General features: G+C 44.0%; 1 protein-coding gene across 1 annotated transcript in view; it reads right to left on the bottom strand.

Annotated features, from left to right (window-relative positions):
- Positions 1–12,880, bottom strand: part of WDFY2 (WD repeat and FYVE domain containing 2) — a 99,521-nt gene extending 86,641 nt beyond the window's left edge. Inside the window, exon 1 of the mRNA XM_083606663.1 lies at positions 12,767–12,880. The gene's annotated coding sequence lies outside the window, so the exon portion shown is untranslated. The remainder of the gene's footprint in view (positions 1–12,766) is intronic.
- Between the last annotated feature and the right edge of the window lie 5,710 nt (positions 12,881–18,590).

Genomic DNA, 18,590 nt, shown 5'->3' with positions numbered 1-18,590 from the left:
ATCTGCGACAGTGCTCAGCACATGGCCAAAGAGTGTCCCCAGAGGCTCCAGAAGCACACTGCAGCCTCAGCAACAGTAAAGGGAACAAGTCAGCAGCCGAAACAGCGGCAGGGGGAAGAAGACGCCTGGTTGGAAACAGAGCCACTGGGGCCCAACCAGGCAAGTCAGTGAAGCAGTCCCCAGAGATTTTACAGCCCACAGACCCCCTCCCACCCAAACCAGTGGTGCAACTCACCGCATCGCTCCAGTTGCCCCCTGGGCACACCATGCAAGTACCAATAACCATTGACTCTGGGAGCAACGCAGACTTTATAGGAGTGGACTTTATCAAGCAACATCGCATAGCACTCATGCCAGCCACGATGCCCCTAAACGTCGTCACGGTCGATGGCAGGAAGCTACTGGGAGGAGAGGTGGTACAGCAAACACCACCGATGGTGATGCAAATTGGAAACCACCGCGAAGTCATCAGCTTCAACGTCACCCACCTGTCAGACACGCCCATAGTGTTGGGTATGAGTTGGCTGGATAGGCACAGCCCGGCATTAGCATGGTACCAGCGGCAATTGACCTTCTGCTCCTCCTACTGCGCAGAACACTGCATCCAGACCCTCCAGGAGGAGGAGGGGCAAGAGGATGAACCGCAGTTACACCTAGGCATGGTGCAAGCGGTACCCAACAAGTACAAGGAGTTTTTGGAGGTCTTCTGCGAGAGGGAAGCGGATAACCTGCCTCCCCACAGGCCTTACGACTGCAAGATTGACCTCCTGCCGGGAGCGACGCTGCCGACTGGGAAACTGTATTCCATGTCTGAAGATGAACTGCAAGAACTCAAGGAGTTCATAGATCACAACTTGAAGCGGGGGTTCATCCAAGAATCTAAAGCAGTGGGGGGCAGTCCCGTGTTTTTCGTGAAGAAGAAGGACATGCCCCAACGCAGGCTCATAGTTGATTATAGGATCATAAATTCCAAAACAAAGCCCGCAGCATTCCCCATGCCCAAGATCGACGACCTGCTCGCGACGGTGAGGAAGGGACGGATCTTCACCAAGTTGGATCTACGAGGGGCGTACAACCTTATACGCATGCGGGAGGGCGATGAGTGGAAGACAGCCATGTTTACACCTTTAGGCACCTATGAATATCGCGTAATGCCTTTTGGTCTGCAAAATGGCTCCCATACCTTCCAAGCTTTCATGCATCACGTGTTAGCGGGACTCCTCTACAAGAAGTGCGTTTGCTTCCTGGACGACATCCTGGTCTTCTCGGAATCGCAGGAGGCTCACGAGAGGGACGTCAAGGAGGTCCTGCAGAGGCTACGGGAGCACAGGCTTTACGCCAAATTAGAGAAGTGCCAGTTTGACATGACAGAGGTGGATTTCCTGGGCTACAAGCTGTCCGACAAGGGACTCGCCATGGACAGCACCAAGGTCCGCGCGGTGTTGGACTGGAAGAGCCCGCGCAATCGGAAGGAGGTCCAGAAGTTCGTCGGCTTCGCCAACTTTTATCGCAAGTTCATCAAAGGGTTCGCGAAGGAGACGGCGGCCATCACGGACACCCTCAGCTCCAAGAAGAAGAAGTTCACCTGGACGGACCAGGCGGAGCAGTCCTTTCGGAGACTCAAGCGTCTCTTCGCGTCCGAAGAACAGCTGCTACATGTAAACCCCAGCAGACCAATGAGGGTTGAGACGGATGCCTCGGACAGAGCGGTGGGGGCCGTCCTGTTGCAGCAAGATCCGCAAGGGGAATGGAGGCCGTGCGCATTCTACTCCAGGAAACTCAGCAAGGCGGAACAGAACTACACCATCTGGGACAGGGAGTTGCTGGCCATTCATGCAGCTTTCAAGGCGTGGCGGCACTTCCTCGTCGGAGCCAGACACACAGTGCAAGTCCGCACGGACCATAAGAACCTGGAGTACTGGCGCACGGCGCGGTTCCTGAACCAGAGACACATTCGCTGGGCGGAGTTCTTTGCGGATTTCGATTTCCGGATAGAATACATCCCGGGAGACAACAACGTCATGGCGGATGCACTATCCAGGAAGCCGCAGTATCTCGAGGAAGCGGCGCCGGTGGCGGCCAAGCACATTTTCGCACCGAAAGCGTGGGCGTGCGCTTCAGCTGCCGTGGACCTGGACGCGGTGCGTCGAGCGCTGCAGATGGATTCGTTCGCACAATCCAAGATGGAGGAGGTGCGAAAAGGCACAGCGAAGGACGACGAGTTCCAGATATGAGACGGACTGCTCATCCGCAGAGGGGCTCTCTACGTGCCCGGAGACGACCTCCGCGCGAAAGTCTCGCAGCAGCTACACGACGCGCCCAGCGCTGGGCACTTCGGCAAGGACAAGACGGCGGAATTAGTAACCAGAGACTTTTGGTGGCCCAAGGTGAGGGGAGAAGTCGCGGATTACGTCTCCAGGTGTGACACCTGCCAAAGGGCCAAGCCAGTACACAGGAAGCCGGCGGGTCTACTAGAACCCCTACAGACGCCGCTCGAACCGTGGGAGAAAGTGGCCCTGGACTTTGTCACAGATCTGCCCAGCTCGCGAGGCAAAACAGCGGTGCTCGTGGTCGTAGACATGTTCACCAAGATGGCGCACTTTATTCCGTGCGCGAAGGTGGCCACAGCGGAACAGACCGCCAAGCTGTTCATAGACCACGTGTTCAAAGCTCACGGCTTGCCGCGGTCCATCCTGTCCGACCGGGGTCGCCAATTCGTCTCGAGCTTCTGGCAGAAGCTGCTGGGCATCCTGAACGTCAAGATCAACTTAGCGTCGGCATGACACCCGCAGACCAACGGACAAGCGGAGAGGGTCAACGCCATCATGCAGCAGTACCTGCGATGCTACGCCAATCAACAACCCTCGACCTGGGTGGACTACCTACCGCTGGCCGAGTTTGGGAAGCAAAGGGGTGAGTAAGCCTCCTCCATTCCATCATCTTTCATTACGAGAGACATTTACGTCAAAGCAAGCTCTTTATTTTTCAGAGTTGATCTGCTCCTGCAGCTTATGACCCTCTCAGTGTGATAATCCTGCATTGGTGACATCACAGAGTTAGCTGCAGTGACCAGAGTGATGTCACAGAAAGAAGATTAGGACCTTAACTGGGAAATAAGCTGTGAAACTCCAAGGAACGCTGACAGGACAAACATTTGTAATTATGTAAAGGCCTAGTAAATTATATAAGGAAAGCTGTAAGAAAGATAGCTGTCAAAACTGCTGTTGAAGAAATGTTAAGATGAAATGTCTGTCAGTATCAGAGTATCAGAGGCTGCCACAACTCAACAATTCTAGTATAAAATTCCAGAATTTTAACTTGATGGTATTTTTAATCCAGTGCAAAATCCTTAAAAGAAATTGTGGTCTCATTTCAAAGCATTTCATAGTTCAACTGTATCTCATACAGTGATGAACACATAAAATAAGTTTGGCACTCTATGCCAGACCCTCCAACTGCCTGGAATGTCCCGCTTTTCCCTGGGATGTCCCTATTTTCATTGGAGAAATGTTGGAGGGTATGCTATCCAACCAATATATAAACTCAGGGGGAAATGCAGCAAATATTGGCCTGTGAAAGGGGATCCAGGAAGCACATAATGGCAACTGAAGAACAGGGGTGAGGAACATCAGAACCAGGGGCAGATGTGGCCCTCCAGGGTTTTCCATCTGGCCTTTAGGACCTTCCTCAAGCCACACCCCTCACTGATTCTGCTCCACACCTGCTTCCATTTCTTTTACCTGATAAGGATGTGTTCTTGAACTGTAATAATGCCTCTTGCTTGCCTGGGTGGAGAGATGTGCACTGGTCTACTGTACCTGTGGGGCCTGCAAGGTTCCCCACTAAAGCATGTGATTTTCAGGCTGAAAAAGGTTCTTACCACTATGTAAAAAGTTATTAAACCAATAAACCAGAAACTGCAATGCTTCTCCCCACCTCCCACCCCCATGGTGCTGACCTATATCTTTTATTTTAGCATAAAAGGCAAAAATCGAGCTCATCAGTTTCTTCCTACTGCAAATGCCAGAGTCTTTCATATCAGGAGTTGACCATGGAAATTAATCTAGACAGTTTGTCAGTGGCTTCAACTCTTGGTTATGTCTTTCTGAGTAGCTACATCTAGGAAAGGAGAGGTGTGAAGGGGCCAGAGAAGGAACAGTCAAGTGCAGGGAGTCCTATATGCCATCGGCGCACCTCCCCAAATGCACCAATCCTGCTGCAGCCTGGAACTGGGTGTGTGCAGGCGATTTATTTGTTGAATGGGACACGGAGATGGGCAGCCGGAGGAACCTTCAGCAGATGCTGTCGCCTGTCCACAAGTCCTAAAGTGCCAGACTAGGGTGAGGTCAGCAGGTTCAGGGAACCCTTTTCATTGTGAGAGAATTTGGGGTGACCTGTGAGTTTGTTTGGGCCTTGGCTGAGAGCCAGGGTGGCTGGGAATAGAATGAATGAATGAATGAATGAATGAAAACCATTTTTTAAGAAAAGGGACCAGGGCTTGGCTTCCTCCACTGGGCAGGTTTAGAGCATCTTTTATTTTATAAATTAAGTTGGTGGTGGGGAAGGAAATAAAGGAAGGAAAAAAGGAAATCCGGAGGAGTTCTCATGCGATCTCCCACCTTTTTCCTTCATACCACACCATGGGACTTGTTTTCCTTTTGCATGTCTGATTTCATCTATGCTGACAAGTGTCAAAAGGGCCAGGAAAATGGAAAAGTCACTATTAGTTAATTTAAATCTTCCTGTCTGGCAAGTGTAGGGATGGGGGAGGGGTGTTTATTGCACCAAGTCTCACTAGGATGGGGACAATCACAGTAAACTTTCTAGTGTCCTGATGGATGATTGTCTGCTGTCTGAGAAAGATGTTCCTATGATACCATACACGTTTTGTCTGCTCCTGGATCCTGGGAGCAGAGCCTGACCTATGTAGGAGCCCTTCCACATGGCAGTTCATTATGGAGTCTGTTCTGCTGACACATGGCAGCTTTTGCACAAGGTCAACACAGTGCTGTCCTCCATAAAGTGTCATTCCATGTTATTTTTTCCATTTAATCAGCACTTACTGTTTTTGAAGAAAATCCTCCTAGTTTTTCCCCCCATGTAAAACTGGTAAATCCAGATTAAATGGGGTGAGGGTTGGAATATGGGATGGCATTTTGAGGAGGGTGTTGTGTGGATGCTCAAGACTTTACAACCTGAAAAAAGAGACAATGCATGTACTTTTGTAAAGCAAGAAAATCTTTCATAATTTTTTTTAAAGAGTAGTACATAGCCCACAATCACCTGCCATGTGGAAGCACCCTAAGAGTCTAAGAACATAAGAAGAGCCTGTTGGATCAGGTTGGATCTAGTCTAGCATCCTCTTCTCATGGGGGCAACTAGATGCCTGTGCAAAACCCTCAAACAGGATTTTTTTTTTAAAAAAATTCAAAATTAAAACAAGACATATTATTCAGAAACATATCATCCTTGTCCCCCCCATTTTTCCTCCCTCCCCCCATTCTCCCACACAACCCCCCCGACTTCCCTCAGTTCCAGTCTTTGATTCCTCTAAAAATGCTGTTTTTCTGCATGTTACAAAGTTGTATAGATCCTCAAACTATTTAGCTGATTATTATCAATAAAAAGTTTGTGAATGTTTATTCAAAACCTGCCAAGGAGTCCAGTTCACTCTGTTGCGTCTTCAAATACTTTGTAAAGGGTTCCCATTCATCTTTAAAGTCACAGTTATCCTTGTCCCGTAGCTTGTATGTCAGTTTTGCCAGTTCTGCATAGTCCATCAATTTTTCTTGCCATGATTCTTTAGTTGGGGTTTCTTCAGTCTTCCATCCTTGTGCTATTAAAACTCTCGCGGCCGTTGTCGCATACATGAAGATGTTTTTCAGCTTTTTTGGCAGATCTTTCCCTACAGTCCCTAATAAAAATGCTTCAGGTTTTTAAACAAATGTTAAATGGAACATTTTCTTCAATTCGTTGTATATCATTTCCCTTTTTTTTTAATTACCTTACAATCCCACCACATATGATAAAATGTCCCTTCCTTTTCCTTACACTTCCAACATATATTTGAACTAGTTTTGTACATTTTCCCTAACTGCACTGGTGTTGTGTACCATCTATACATCATCTTCATGTAATTCTCCTTCAATAGGGAACAATCTGTAAATTTTAAGCAGCAAGAGTACTCTTAGCAAAGTATTGGAAGACACAAGAGCTACCCACACTGGAAGAATGGCAGACCAAGGTGATCGACTACATGGGACTGGCGGAGATGACTGGCAGAATCCGTGACCAAGGGAAAGAGACGGTGGAAGAAGATTGGAAGAAATTTAAAGTTTATCTTAAGAATTGTTGTAAAATTAATGAATGTTAAAATGTCTTGGGTAATGTAAAATAGAATTGCAGTGACAAACAATTGGATATTAAAAAAAAAAAGTTAAAGAAGGTGCTATAAGAAATTGAAATTAGGGGTTGCTGGAATGATTTAAAACAGGGATGCAGAAAGGGGAGGTATGGGGAAGTCGCTGAAAGAAGGTTTCAAGAAAGAAAGATCAAGAAATTATACGTGTTTATATGTTTGTTTGTTTATGTATTGTGTTGTATTGTCTTTTAATATGTGTTGAAAAACCAATAAAAAAATTTATAAAAAAAAACAACAATCTGTAAATTTTAAATCAGTTTTCCATAATTTTTCCTAATCTTCCATCATAATGTTGTGCCCTACATCTTGTGCCCATTTAATCATAACTGATTTTACCTCTAGCTTGGTGGTGTTGTAAACAAAAATTGCCCTTTTCCCTTATGGGGTATCCAAGAGCCCATATAGAGTCCTTACAAAAGTTCCCTATTGGTAGGAGAGAATAACAGAGGCCAACCAGAGAATATTGAGAAGCAAAGCAGCTAGTAAGCTTGATCTTTATTGATCTGTTGCAACAGGGTGCTCCCCTCACCCGCAGGAGAGAGGAGGGACCCAGAAAAATGCTGTGCAAGGCCTTATAAAGACTTTTGAAATTGCCACCCTGTAGATCAAGACCACCCCTCAGATACATCACACCTACATCACAGAAAAGGCGATCTAAAACAGAAATTTGAATGTTGTTGTTTTTCTCCTGTCCTTGTTTATCTCCTGTCTGGCAGGTTACTTGATTGGATTGCCTGGGGAGCCTGGCCAATCTTTTGTAATGATAAATACTTAGTTCCTGGGCCATGTCACAGGCTCACACCCTATTCAAACACAGACATACCCTTAAGACAGGATTTGTGAAGGAAAAGACAATGGGGAGGCTTTTCCACTTTGACTTTGCAGAGAAAACATTTGCTCAGTTTAGGAATCAAAATGGCTTCAGGTCAGTCTTCCTGTGCTGATCTAGGTACGTGCGGTTATGAACATTACCATATATCGAAGACCTCAAAATTCCTATCACAGTGGCCACCACTGCCTCCTGTGGGAGTTCCATAGTTGAACCATGCACTGTGCAAATAAGTTATTTTCTTTCATCTGTCTTGAATCTTCCAACATTCAGCTTCGTGTGACATCTGCAAGTTCTAGATCGGAGGCAAGAAGTGTGTTAGAAGAGCTGTTTCTTCTTCTCTTGGTGGCACAGGATCAACTTGCCCCATTGCTGGATCCAGTTCTATGCTGTCACCTTGACTATTCTCCCCACACAATCATCTTCAAGGGGAGAAAACCAGTTTTTTGTTGGAACTATAAAAGCAGATTTGTTAAAAAAAGTCCTCTGTTTTAGATTGTTTGGAAACTGGTGAGAGAGCTACATCCTCTGGGTCCCTGTAGCATTTACTAGCAGGCATAGCGTCGCCGTGGGGAGTAATCTAGGAGAGGTTTCCCCAACCGAAGAAGAGAGAAAAATAGAAAGTGCTCAGTTTGTTCAATTTAAGAGCTACTCTGTGTGGTGACTGCCAGGAGTTCCAGGAACAAAGTATAGAAGGGAGCTGGGGGTTAATGGCTAGCAGCTGGCGGCCTGACCAGGATGCTTCACAGAACTTGCCCAAGATATTTCTCATAGCATAGACAAGAAGGTGCTGATAGAATCTCAGTAGGTTGGTAAGTTTAAAAGCAGAGAAGTAAGAAAAAGGAAAAATTACTTCCCTGGGTAGCAATCAACGATAATTACAGTCCTGTTATCTGCACTTGCTAAGCCGTCGCCATCTTGGAACTGCCCCCCTCAAAGAGCTGTTTAACTTCATGTCGTTTTCTCATTCTTGTATTGTTCTCCCTTAAATTATATTATATTAATACAGGTGGTCTAAGGAAAACAGCCTGTAACATAACAAGAAAGTGTAAAGAAACGCTGGCACGCACTAGTGGGGGAAAGAAGAAAAACAAGATATTGTGTGTGAGTGCAAGAGACAGAAGGAAGGAATTACCGTATTTTTTTGCTCTATAAGACTCACTTTTTCCCTCCTAAAAAGTAAGGGGAAATGTGTGTGCGTCTTATGGAGCGAATGCAGGCTGCGCAGCTATCCCAGAAGCCAGAACAGCAAGAGGGATTGCTGCTTTCGCTGCGCTGTGATCCTTCTTGCTGTTCTGGCTTCTGAGATTCAGAATATTTTTTTTCTTGTTCTCCTCCTCCAAAAACTAGGTGCGTCTTGTGGTCTGGTGCGTCTTATAGAGCGAAAAATACGGTGTATTCCTAAGAAATGTGGATGGTTTGGAAAGAGAATTTCTAACCTGGGCACCCCAGACTTCACATACAAGGGGGCTATAGGCAGAGATGCTTCCATGGTGATTTGAGGCTATGGGTTTATACAACAATTTCCAAGCTTCCAGTTTTAAAACTCACTCACAAAAGCAGAAGTTAGACCTGCCTCCAGGAAGCATGTGCATTGGCAAGATAATCCAGCTCACTTTACCTCTATGTACCTGGTAGCACACTACTCTGCAATGAGCAAATATCAGAAGTGTGTGGTTTAATTAGAGTCGGATTAATTCAAGCTGACTGCCTGTCTCTGTGTGTAAATAGGGCACTAGAGGTCAGAAAGTACTAAGTACCTTAAAGGTCTCCTTGCATAATGTGAAAAGCTATGGGAGATGGATGACCTTTGTGTAGACATAAGAATTAGGAAAAAACAAGTAGTCGACATTTGCAACAATTAATCTCTTTAAGACCACTGTCCCCTTAATTATTGGGAACAACAGAAGCCTGACGTTCTGCTGATAGAATCTTTTTTTTTTTTAAGGTGAAGGATTTATACGATTTGACGAGAAACCACAGTATTATTATTTTGAAAAGCAGTTCCCCCATGCATTAGTATGTCAGCCTTTCTTTACACTTTCTTGTTACATTACAGGCTGTTTTCCCTCGACCACTTGCATTTATGTAATATAATTTAAGGGAGAACAACATTTTCCTAGTTCTGTTTCCTTGCATCATGTATGTTTCCATGTAATTTGTTAATTAGAAGAAATTAGACACTAGGAAAGGAAAGAGATGGCTGCTTGAAACTGTCTTGAATCTATGATATATAATGAGATGAAAAAGATGTTGAAATATACATTTTTTAAAAAAACCAGAAGCATTTTTACTTGGTATTATAGGTCAGGAAATTAATAGACAAGATGTCAAACTGTTCTTATATGCAACAACAGCGGCAAGAGTATTGTTAGCCCAGAAATGGAAACAAGAAGAAATTCCGACGAAAGAAGAATGGCAGACGAAATTAATGGACTATGCAGAATTGGACAAAATGACAGGAAGGATTCAAAACCTGCAGGACCAGAGATTTACAGAAGATTGGAAGAAGTATATGAATTATTTGAAGAGCAACTGTAATCAACAAATTACGCTAGTAGGACTACAAGAAGTTTTGTAAGGAGAAATATACGAAGTGTTACAAAGTACAAAAAGATAGAGATATTGGTTATGAGTTTGAAATGTAATAGGGAAAATAAGAAATGCATACTGAAAGATTAGATTGGAAAATTTTCAGACAGGATTGATGGAAGTCAAAAATTTGAATAAGATGTAAAAGTATGTTTAATTACTGTTGAAAATGATATGTTAAAAATACTAATTAAAAATTATAATAAAAAAAGAAGAAACTGTCTTGAATCTATGCACATGCTACCAGAAGTGTCATGAAATGGACCCCCTACATGAACTATGGTGCAGATACCAAGGGTATTTAAAACAAAAACATGGTGCTACTCATAGTAGGCAGATGGGCAAATCTAGAATAAATCCAAAGTAAATGCATGCATAATACATAAGAATCATGGAATAAAAGGCATAAAATGGATTGTGCTACTCAGTAGAAAATGTAAGTAGGTTTCTGTATTCTGGTTCAGTTACTAACTATTACTATTTTATGAGGGCTCCTTCCTCCCCAGGGTTTTTGGATATTTGACGCAGTCTTTAGTATGACTTAGAAATTTTTTGCAGGGCTGGCCCTACCATTAGGCAGCTGGTTTGGGGTGTCTTGAAACGACAGCAAATTGTTATTTATTACTGTTGTTCAACGAAGCCTTATTTTCGTGTGGTCCCACCTGCTGGCTGATGTGGTAACTACTACTAAACACTGAATAGTGAAATTCACCTCCATCTCTTTATCTTTTCCTCTTGACAGATTGCTCCTTTCATTAAACTGCTGGATAAAATGATGAACAAAAGAAAACTATTCTGGGTGAATATTGACAAGGACCGATAAATACTGCAAAAGTTTTTCTCCAGTTGAAATGTTTTATTAATGTCTTGAAAGTTGAAGAAAAATGCTCAACATTCCTCATGAATAATCTTTTGAGATAACCGAGGAAGTAATTGATTCTAACTAAACTTAATTGACTGCAATAAATTACACTTAACTGAGGCATATGCTAACTTGGTGGACTTGCTTGGCTTATGAAACACCTGATAAACTAACTAAGTTTAAACTCCTTGGGACAACAGATGAGCTGTCTAGGGCTGTGTCCACATTAGAGAGTTTTACACATAAGTAGGCTACTATTTCCATGTGCACATTTGGGTAATACATTCACAGTACTGAGTAATGGGAAATAGGGCTATAGTGTATGAGAATAAATATAGAAAAATCAGAAGCAAATAGAAGGAATTGTGACAAAAACAAAAAGGCATCTGGGAAAAATCAGGGAAATATAAATGCTGGAATAAGATTTCATTCAACAGGAAAACGTAGAGTCGTTATATGACAATACAGAAGTATTAGAAAACAAAATTAGCAAGAACAATAATTGTCTTGAGGTCTTAATTGGATGGTAGAAGTTTAATATCTAAAGTATATTCAAGAGTTTTATTGATTTAGTTAATTTACATACTGCTTAGGATTTCAGCAGAAATTGCTAAGTGGCTTAAAAAATCTCAACAAAAAGGAATTAATATAATAAATACAAATTTCAGATTCGAAATCTAACAATAATTAAATTAAACTATGAATAATCATAATCACAATTCCACAGTTTAAGTAATATAATTAAATAAATATCTCTAGGCGATGTACATAAAACACCAGAAGCCACAAAACAAACCATACCACACAAAACATTGAAATATATCAAAGTATCTCAAAATGCAACATAATAACAATATATCATTTTTTTAAATAAACATTTTAAAAATCAGGTAATATGACAAGTGAAATAATTAACCTACACATCCACACTACTCAAAACTAACCTAAACACACAGTCCTCACAAGCACAAATACTCAATGATTTCCTTACATCACTCCATCCACTTAATTTTCACTTTAATAAAACACTCCAGTGTTTAAATAACAAATAAATAACAAAGAAGTAGCCGATAGTTGCTTACATAAAAATAGACCCACTAAATAAAAATGACTCAGTGGCATCAGAAAAAAACAAGAATTATTGATTTCCTTTCCATATCTCACCTGAGGACATCCTCTCCCTACCGCTCACCTAGGGAGAGTCAACCTTTCTCTGCCTTTCTCTATTGGGAGTTGGTCCAGCACACATGATGTTCACTATCTCAAAGGCAGCATCCTAGCCAATCTGACAAAAATAAATAAAAACAGCCCCACTTTAAGTGCAGTGCTCCAACCATGAACAAGTTAAAAGTTAGAGCCAAACCTAAACAGAATAGATAGAGAGATCTTCTTTGGCTTACAAGATGAGGACTGGGTGTGTGTGTGTGCATGATTAATAATAATAATAATTTATAGCCCACCCATCTGGCTGGGTTTCCCCAGCCACTCTAACAGAGTATTAAAAACACGATAAAACATCAAACATTAAAAACGTCCCTAAACAGGGCTGCTTTCAGATGTCTTCTAAACGTCAGGTAGTTGGTCCTAGAACAATAGGATTCAGAATGCAGCAGTCTGATTGGTCCTAGAACACTAGGATTCAGAATGCAGCAGTCTGATTGGTCCTAGAACAATAGGATTCAGAATGCAGCAGTCTGATTGGTCCTAGAACAATGCAGCAGTATGATTGGTTGGCAGGAACCACCCAATCATGCTCCAGATAGAAGTGAATCCACAACCTGATTGGCTTACAGTAGAATTCCGGAATTAGCCAATCATGTGCAGCCCATTGTGTAAATAATGTATATAAAGCAGATACTTTGAGGGGACATTCATTCATTCCTCCTCACCACTATGAGCTGAATAAAGAGCATGAAATCACTTTGCGACTCTGAGTATATTTCAAACGGGCTGCCTCATGAATCGATGCCTCCGCCTCGGACAGCGTCTCCGTCCCTCCGCGCCCCGGGAGGGTGGCGCCCTCGGCCTCTCGCCCGGCCTACGCCCCGTCCCTCCGGCTCACCTTCCTTCGAGGACGAAGGAAGAAGCGCCGCCGCCAGGGGGGGGACCAAGAGGCGGAGAGAGCCGAGACCCAGTCCTCCCACAGCCAGCCCGGCCCGACCACGCATGCGCGCGGAGACTGAGGAGGCAGGGCTGAGCGAGGAAGGGCGGGGCCAGAGGGGGCGGGGCTAAGGGCTTTCCAACGCCACCGCGGATCCCGAGCGCCTCTCGGAAGCACATTGGGAGGCCGTTTCTCCCGCTTAAAGAATTCCGGGCGCTGCTGGGAATTGTAGTTCTCCGAAGGTAAACTACAATTCCCAGAATTCTTTGAGGCAAAGCGTGTGCTCCCAATGTGCTTTAAGAATACTGTGTTTATGCAGCGTATTCACACAGTTTCCTTCTCACACACCTCCTTTACTGTCCTGAAAAAATAAAATTATCCCTAACTAGACTCTCTCTTTTCTCCTATGCTGAAAAATCATATTAAAACCTTTGTTTTTTCTTAAAAAAAGAAATTTATTGAAGTTTCACAAAAACATAAGTTTACAAAATGAAAAAAGGTCATATAATAAGAAAAAGATACAAAAAAAGAACATAGAGAAATACATGAAAAAGAAAAAAGATGAATAAAAATACAAAAGACAAAAGACAAATAGCTAAAAAAAGAATTAAAAACAAATCCGTTTTTTGTAACTTTGAACTCATTAGCTTATTTCCTTGGCCGCCTCACACCTCCCCTTTTTGTATCCCCATTTAAATAATCAAATCAGCAAATCCTTACCCTCTTTCATTTATCTTAACTCTGCATCTTAACATATTATAACTCTATATTTTCATCCATTATCAATTCATTTTTGCATATTCTTATTAACTTTGTTGCTAATGCCACTTATTTTCAATCCAACATCATTTTAACATTCATTAATTTTACAGTATTTCTGAAGATAGTCTTTAAATTTCTTCCAGTCTTCTTCCACCAACTCTTCTCCCAGGTCTCGGATTCTGCCAGTCATTTCCGCCAATTCCATATAATCCGTCACCTTCATCTGCCACTCTTCCAGGGTGGGTAGCTCTTGTGTCTTCCAATACTTTGCAAAAATCATATTAAAAACCTTTGGGCGGCAGGGACAGAAACTTATAAAAGCATCTTTTTGAAAAGAAAAGTCGCCCTAATTCTCTTCAAGCAACCAGAGCGAAGCAGGCTCTTGAAGTGAACATCACTGTATATCACCATAGTGCCATGCAGAAAGCGACTGTCACCCTGCCCTAATTTATTGACATCCCCGCCCCCCCATGTTTCCTCACCATTCTTAAAAAAAATTTACTCATTTTTCATTTCATTCATTACATACATCTCATATTCATAACATAGCCGCAGTGGCGTAGCGTGGGGGGTGCAGGGGGGGCCGGCCGCACCGGGCGCAACATCTGGGGGTTAGGGTTAGGGGGCGCAAATCCACAGGTTAGGGGGTGCAAATCCACAGGTTAGGGGGCGCAAATCCACGGGTTAGGGGTGCAAATTACTTGCCTTGCCCCGGGTTCTGACAACCCACGCTACGCCACTGCATAGCCGAGCCGGGCTATGGCCCCACAATCGCACCATGGCCTGCTGGCCAATCGGGAGTGGTGGTGTGATCGACGGGGGCCTTTAAAAGGCAGTGGCGTGGCGTTGGGGGGGGGGTTTACCTGGCTTTGCGCCACCAAACACCCGCCCTTGATTTAGGCGTGTGCTCTGGCCTTGCTCTGGACTTCGGTTGGTCGCCTGTTTTGGAACAGGGACCGCGTAGGAATATTTCCAATTGGCAAATTGGCACTGGCCTCTTGGTTTTTGCCTACCTCTTAGCAATTGTCACAACTTTGTAAGGTTTGGCGGTTAGGCACTGGCGTAGTGAAATGTGGGGGAGGGGAGGTGCGGCCATCACCTGCCCCTCCAGGTACAAGGGTACTCCAGTAAAGGAATCTTTTTTTTTTTAAGATATTTATTGAAGTTTTACAAAAACATAAATTTAAAAAATCATATAAAAAGAAAGAAATACAAAAAAAAAAAAATAGAAAAATACATAAAATAAGAAAAAGAAGAGTAAAAACAAATCCATTTTTGTAACCCTAACTCATTATCTTATTTCCTTGGCCTCCTCACACCTCCCCTTTTTGTATCCCCATTTAAATAATCAAATCAGCAAATCCTTACCCTCTTTCGTTTATCTTAACTCTGTATCTTAACATATTATAACTCTATATTTTCATCCATTATCAATTCAATTTTGCATACTCTTGTTAGCTTTGTTGCTAATGCCACTTATTTTCAATCCAACATCATTTTAACATTCATTAATTTTACAGTGTTTCTGCAGATAGTCTTTAAATTTCTTCCAGTCTTCTTCCACCAACTCTTCTCCCAGGTCTCGGATTCTGCCAGTCATTTCCGCCAATTCCATATAGTCATTCCAGTAAAGGAATCTGCGGGTCCGGATCTCGTCTGCTTGGGAGTCTAGGGCCATGCCAGGACCCAACGGGAACCCCGGGGTGAGTTTCAGTTGGTCACCATTGATGGAGCTCCCTCTGTTGGTGCTTTACCCTTCCAGACTTCCTGCAAGACGGGCAGGAGTCAGATATAGTTATTGCCAATGCCTAATTTCAGGGGCCTAATCCGGTTTAATCTGGCCCCTGTGTCAGTTTATTTCCTGGGGTAAAATCCTTTAAAAAAACCTCAACAACTTAAACCCTAAAAAAAGCTCAACAACGTCTTTGGTTGGCCCTTCACTTCATCAAATCTGGACTTCAGCAAAGTTTGGACACCACTGGCCTAAGCCAATACCACTCACATTGCTGTAATCAATAAAGTTGTGGCCTAAATTTTGCCCATTAACCTTTAAACTAAAATTCTGTCTCAATGTGTTCTTCTTATTCTTGGGGGGTGCGCCGGGGCCTTGATGCGCAACTGAATTCTGTGGTGATAGTGAGCTTAGAGGCGTGAATGCAAAAACCAGTTTAGGGACGTAGATCAGGAGAGGACTAACTGTGAGCCCCATTTCTCACATTTTTCTCTTTCCTTTTTAGGCTTGGAAGACTGCGAAGAGCGATTTCACAGATGGCGAAAAAAAAATAATGTGTGCCCTCTCCCCGAGTCCTCCCCCCCACCCCCGCCTGTAGGCAGTGGCGTAGCGTGGGTTGTCAGCACCCGGGGCAAGGCAAGTAATTTGCGCCCCCTAACCCGTGGATTTTAGCAGTCGGGTCTCTTCCGCGCCCCCCCCCAGATGTTGCGCCCGGTGCGGACGGCCCCCCCTGCACCCCGCACGCTACGCCACTGCCTGTTGGCTCCATGTACTTCCTTGCCGCCTCAGGAGAAAGAGAAAGAAAGTCATCCGGAAGGTAATGTCTATTTCTATGTATGTGTTCAGAAAGTCTCTCTCTGTGTAAGAAAGCCTCTCTAAATGGCAGCCTTCTCTTCGTTTCCTTTCAGAAGAGCTCATCCTTGAAGACACTGAAGACCTGGAGGAAGAACAGTAAGAGACTGTGCGGCATTGGAGCAGCTTTATCAATCGTTAACAGTTCTTGGTTGTTGTCAAGTTTTGCTTTTGTGTCTTTCCTTGAAGGTGAAAGCTTGCGGAGATGAAGATGCAGCTCAGCGTTGTCTTGCTGCCTGTCAGAATGCGCCACCACAGGCCAAGGCAATTTGCTGGGTCTAGCAGTGGAAGCAGCACTTGCAAGGTACTGGGGGAAATGCTGTGGTCCAGAGCATCTCTCCAGGGCTCTGCACTAACTCCCTGTGGCCCTGCTCTGGCAGAGCATAAGGAATGTGTGGGTCCATGTGTGTGACTAGAGAGATGTTTTCAATGGTGGAAATCCCCAGATTTAAAAGCTGTGAACCTCACTATGAGAAGCCAGTCTCTCAGCCTGATTTCCTTCACTGAGGGGCAAAGGGGTGGAGATTATGAAGCTAAATCATCACTGAGTTCTTTGCAGGAAAACCGGGAGAAAAAGATAACAATTTTTTAAATAAAACCTGAATAAATATTTAAGGGAGGAGGGAAGCCAGAAGCAGCCATAACAAATATTTTGCTCCTTTATATTCTCAGATGGGGCGCTGCTGAGAGTGCTGCATGAGCCAGAGGTGTGCTTAATTTGTACTAGAAATTGGCTTTTAGTAGTGTAGCTCCAGCCCTCTGGAATCCATTCCCAGCTGGAATTAGACAGGTGCCCAGCATCATAATGTTTAGGTGTCTTTTTGAAGATGTTTTATTTAGGTAAACTCTCCCTAATGTGTGACCCAGTAATTCATCTGTAGGAATGGTTTCATTTATTTTTTGAATATATTATTTTTGTATTTTATATTTTTGTACACAGCTTTGAGGGCCTCGGGCTTTCAAGCAATTTATAAATTGGTAAAATAAATTTTAAAAAATTATGTGCACCTATTGTTTCAATTTCCTGTTTGCACCAAAGGTAACAACCAGAATATGTTGTACTGGGATGATTTTACAGATTCCCGACTTGGAAGATGCCGTTGGTAGGTGGCTATGTTCCTCTCTGTACTCTACTTTCTGGGCTTAATTTCATGCCGGAAAGTTTTGCTGAAATTATAGTACAGTGGTACCTCGGGTTACATACGCTTCAGGTTATAGACTCCGCTAACCCAGAAATAGTACCTCGGGTTAAGAACTTTGCTTCAGGATGAGAACAGAAATCGTGCTCTGGCAGCAGCGGGAGGCCCCATTAGCTAAAGTGGTGCTTCAGGTTAAGAACAGTTTCAGGTTAAGAACGGACCTCAGAAACGAATTAAGTAACAGAGGTACCACTGTAAATGAAAAGGGTTGTAGGCCAGAGCCTGATTTCTGTTCTTATCCTGAAGCAAAGTTCTTAACCTGAAGCACTATTTCTGGCTTAGTGGAGTGTGTAACCTGAAGCATCTGTAACCTGAAGCGTCTGTAACCCGAGGTACCACAGTACAGTGTTCATGCAGCCTATTCACACGGTTCCCTTTTCACACACCTCCCTTACCGTCCTAAAAAATTAAAATTATCCCCACCTAGACTGTCTCTTTTCTCCTTCTGTCCCCAAAAATCATATTAAAACCCTTGGGCTCGCAGCAGGGAGGGAAACATAGAAAATCATTTAAAAAAAAAGAAAAAATAAAGTCGCCCCATTTCTATTCAAGCAACCAGAGCGGAAGCAGGATCTTGCACTGAACGTCCCTCGGTATATCATCATAGTCAAAAGTGCAATGTAGAGCAGTGCAGAAAGCGTCTGTCAACCTGCCCTGATTTTGTGACATTTCCCCGCCATGTTTCCTCCCACTTCTTAACCTGCATGTGGAAGTTTCTGATCAGAACCGGAATTGTGCAGTTGTATAGAGCTCTCTTTCTCTTATATATCTCTATGGTGGAAGGAGGAGACTTGCTCTTCCCTCTTTGTTCTCCCAAGCGCTGCTGAATGTGTGGTGCCCTCAGAGGCACAATTCATTTTCAGGACTCCTATAAGAAGATTCAGAAGGTGGCTCTGACACTTTTGACCCACCAAACTTCTGCCGTGGAAGACGCACGCTGTCAGGGGCTCAGGAGCAGGAGCACAGGGGAGAGAGGAAATGGAGAGCGAAGGGGAAGAATCCGAGGGCAGGGTAGGGGAGTATGACAGTGGCCCGAGAGATTCCATGAGCTTCTCCAGCGAATCAGAAGATTCCCAGAAGGGGGCGCCTATGGTCAGGGCAAGGGGGGTCCCAGGGGGGACGCACCAGAAACAAGGAGCCAGCGGGGAACCCCGAAGCAGCAGCGGGGGATCAGGACCAGTTTCCCCACCAGAGCGTAGTGGGGGGGAAGAGTCACATGTGTCAGGGCCAGCGTCTCCTC

This window comes from Podarcis filfolensis, assembly GCF_964270895.1.
Source record: "Podarcis filfolensis genome assembly, chromosome: 3".
NCBI lineage: Eukaryota > Metazoa > Chordata > Lepidosauria > Squamata > Lacertidae > Podarcis > Podarcis filfolensis.
This window is presented reverse-complemented; position numbering and strand designations above follow the sequence as displayed.